Consider the following 4547-nt stretch of genomic DNA (forward strand, 5'->3'; position numbering starts at 1 on the left):
TGGGACAAGTTGGAATGAAGAGAAAGTGGATTGAGGTCAGCCTTTGTAGGAGAAATATGGCTGTATTGCGATGACGGCTGTGGGAACAGATAGGAAGAGACAAGTCCAAGGGACATCTCAAAAGAAATGGCAGGACTTGATGGCAGATTTAGAGTAGAGATAAAGAACTAACTGCCTTTGAGTTAGTTCAACTGACTTACAGTTGAGCCTTCAGCAGGTTTTCCAAGGCTTTAAAATATACGGGAGAAGATTGCCCATCTTTCTTTTGCAGAGCAGCTGTTGGATTAAAACCACCAAAGAGACATGACCTTTGGGTTAGCAGTCAACTCCCTATATATTTTACCACCAGAGCTCCGTAGGATGGAGAAAAGAGAGTAAGACAAATTGATGAGATTTCTAGCCTACATTCCTAGGAAGATATTGTACTAAAACATTATATTCCAAGTAGAAAATGAGTTAAAAAGAGGGAGGAGAGGAAAGGAGATACTGCGTCCTGATTTGAACCTCTTCATTCTGAGCTTCAAAGTTATGGCCCCTCCCCATCACTCTAGCTCAAAGGAGATCATTTAAAAGGATTTGAGAGGGTGTGATATGTCTTAATGCCACCTGCTCTCTGATTGTTTGGTGTTCTAGTTCTGTCAATCATCTTAAGGTCTTAGTTATCAAACACAGAGACTCTCACTAAGAACTGATCCAGAAACAGATTTGAGTAAGACTTTGCAAGTCTCCTAAAAAAGTTCCTATCAGCCAAACATGCCTGATGTCTGTATGTGTAACTTGGACAGTTTAACCAATCTCTTTTTTTTTTTTTAAACAACAACAACAAAAAAAACCAACAAAAACACCTCATTTGCTTTCTAGACAATCGGAGCTGGTTTTGAGGGAACTTGGCATAGCTAACTCAAAGGCTGAGTGTCTTTTGAGGTTCGAATCCACCAAGGGCTCCTTGGGATAAAAATGGGCAATCTCCCACATGCAATTTACAGCTTCATGAAAAACTGCTGGAGGGTCTGTTATGAGTCTGTTCCAATTCAATGGCAATGAGTTTGAGGTTCTTATACTATTTTTAGGTTTCTGGGGTTTTTTTGGTGTTTTTTTTTTAAATTTTTTTTTTTTTTTTTACATTTTCCTTTAAAAATGTTAACAAAGAGCCTTTAACTTATACACTACTTTTAGGATATTCAAAAACAGACCTGAGGCAAGTGGTTAGAATCTGAGGAGAGATGAAAGGATTTTTTTTATAATTGTGCCATTGAAAGTGGTTTGTACTATGAACTTATTTTTCTTCCTTCCTTTGGGCTCCTCCTCACTCAGTTTTCAGTAAGACAACTGATAAATCTTGACCTCTAAAGACTTGATTCTCTTGATCTCTCATAATATTTAATATTATGACCACTTCTAACTTCTAGAAACTTTCTTCCGTTTCTTGATTTTAACCTATGTCTTTGAATATTACTTCTTAGACTTATCAAAACTTGATCCTGACTTTAAAATATATGTGCTTCCATGGTTTAGTCCTTAAGAGACACTTTTATCTTTGTACTAAAACTAAAACTCAAATTTATTGCAGCAGAATCGGTTCTGACTGATAGTGACCATATGTTGCGTTTCTTGGCTACAAATTATGAGAGGAGACAGCCCATATTTCTCAAGAAATTGCTGGTGGATTTGAAGCACTAGAGATGCTCACAGTCTTTGAGCTTGCAGTATAAATTGCTATGATCTACACCACTAGAGCTCTTACCTTTCCTCTGGATGCTGCTAATATCATGTATTCACATCTGTATTCTCCACTCTGAACTCTGCCAGAAGATACAGACTCCTATGTCCCACTTACCTTGTTGATTCATCAGCTCCCCAAGTTCAATGACTTCTTTCCTACATTACCTACTTACAGTAACATCTTCTCTTTCTCCCTCCAGAGATTCTCCCCATTCTGCTGTATCCTACTTTTGCCCGTGGACACTAGACCATGTAGAAAATGCCAACCACCATTCTCTGACTTACGATGGCTTCAAATGTTGGCACCATGGGCAAGAGATTAAAGAGTAGGAGGAGAGTGGTGTTTGGGGGATTCCCAGGGGATACTTCTGGTTAGGTGCCAAGAGTTAACTCTGCCTACTAAAGTTGCTTGTCCTGTTCCTGTAACCTTCTCCATAGAGCTATTGTTGTTCTTAGCTGCTACAAAGTCTGCCGAACTCATGAGGACCCCATGCCCAGCAGAAAGAAACATTGCCTGATTATACCCACTCCCCATGATTGCTTGGAGGTTTTACCACTGAGATCTATGGAATTTTTGTTGGCTTGCTTTTGGAAGTCCATCTCAAGGCCTTTCTACCCAGTCTATCATCGGTTTGAGCTCTGCTGAAACTTGTTCACAGTAACACAGAACTTACCCTGACAAAAGAGTGGTGTCTCTGCGTGAGGTGCATTGTCCAGGAGTCAGATCCCACTCTCCCACCTAGAAGGTGAGAAGTCTACCACTGAGCCATCACTGCATTTGTTGCATAATATAGATTGCTGTTGTTGTGTACCATTGAGTTGGAATTAATTCAGAGGATTTTCAGAAGCAGTAAATCGCATGGGAGAAGATTGTTCATCTAGTGGATTTGAACTGCATGCTCTACCTATGAGAGAGACAGGTCTTTTTTAATAGCGTAGATAATCTTCCCTTTGGTTCTCTCTCAGTCCTCTAGCTTAATTTTAGCTTATTTCACTTTGACATCTCTTTAAGTAGTACATGTATGATGTATGATTTTGACTCCTGTGATGTTCTAGTTCCTGTTGTGCTATGCTCTTCTTACCCACTACCTAAACTCAAACCAAAGCCACTGCCTTCTTGTCAGTTCTGACAGTGACCCACAGGATACAGGAGAACTTCATGGAGTTCCAAGGCTGTCAATCTTTGCAGAAAGAGACCTCTCTTTCTCTGTGGAGCAGCTGGTGGGCTTGAACCACCTTTAGGGTGGGCTTGAACTGACCTTTAGGGTAGCAGCTGTGTCTTAACCACAGTGCCACCAGGGCCCCTTTGCCCAGTATCAGTGCTCATAGAATCATTTGCATGGCATGTCTGGATTCAACTGGTGTTGGAGGTAGTTAAGGAAGATATTGTTGTGCACGTAAGTTTTCTCCAGTCTTTGCCCTTCCCAGTATGCACCTTTGTGTGTTACACTTCCCTTCCTGGAATGCCCTTTCTGTCCCAGAAACTGTCACCTTGAAACCTTCTCTTGTACTTTTACTCCACCATACACAGGTATGTACACTTGCTTCCTGCTCTGGCTTATTCCTGTATTTTGTGTTTTCTATTGTTCTAGAATTGCATCTATGCAGTCTATTGTTCTCTTGGTTTGCCAGTACTCCCATCTGAGAATGTGAGCTGCTGAAGAGCAGGGGTTCTCATAGGTCTTTCTTGTATCTCCAGTGTGTGGTAGGGCACACATGCTCAGCAATGCTGAGTGTAAAGAAATAGACTGACACTTTAATGAAGAATGTACCTGTTCTTTGTTCTCTGTGATTGATGCAAAACCCAAGTTATGCCCTATGAGTGTGTATGAGGACTAAAGGGTAAAGAAATAGATACAGAGGAGAGATGAAATGGGATAGGAAATGGGATAGGATTGCCTGTTTCTGGTATGAGCTAAATGGAAATAAAATGATAGCAATATTGCAGTTACTAATGTAGACCCACTGGAAATGAACTCAACAATACTTTTACCATTTCAAAAGCTGGTTGGTGTTGTGTGCCATCTAATTGATTTAGTTTCCTAGTGCTCCTATTTACTGCAACGGAATAAATCTGTCATTAGGGTTGTAACTTTTATTGGGACCCCTCATGGCACCAGCAACTCCACATGGGGTGGAGGACAGAAAGGTGTGTTGTTCACCTTCTCTAAGGTTTGCAGCCTTAGAAACCCTACGGGGCAGTCTCTTTCTGTCCTGTCGGGTCAATATTTACTGGAATCTGCTCAAAAGACAATGAATGTGAGGCTTGGGCTTTTGTTAACCTTTATGGGAGCAGATGAGCAAGTCTTTTGTCTTTTATTTTTAACACAGCATTTTGGTGTTTACTGAATATCATACTAATGGCTAATTTCCCTTACATTTATAAAAATGGCAACATTGTTCTAGTTGGACACACAATGACAACAGTGACTGTTGGGGGGAAATAATAATTATAATAATATACCATAAAGTATAAACATAGACACCAAAATTAGAGGAAAGAAGAGATTAATATTAAGTATTATAAAACATAATACAGCCTTCAAAAGTGAAAAAATTCTGAAATAAGAAGAGGACATGCCTAAGAAATATCAATAATGTCTTGTTTTTACTTTTAGTTTTTCTACCACTCCAATTATAACAGATGGGGAAAATATTCCCAATATGCATTACTCTTACACACATTCATATAGTATCTTAAAATAATATGTTAATATTTCCCTTTCAAAATATTTTTTTAAAAATTTATATTTTATTATTTAAATTTTATGCTGATTTGTTAACAAAGTCTGAATACATTTTCACACAAGATCCTTCCCATTTCC

This window comes from Elephantulus edwardii, unplaced genomic scaffold (genome assembly GCF_000299155.1).
Source record: "Elephantulus edwardii isolate Elephantulus edwardi_28Jun2011 unplaced genomic scaffold, EleEdw1.0 scaffold00060, whole genome shotgun sequence".
Lineage (NCBI taxonomy): Eukaryota > Metazoa > Chordata > Mammalia > Macroscelidea > Macroscelididae > Elephantulus > Elephantulus edwardii.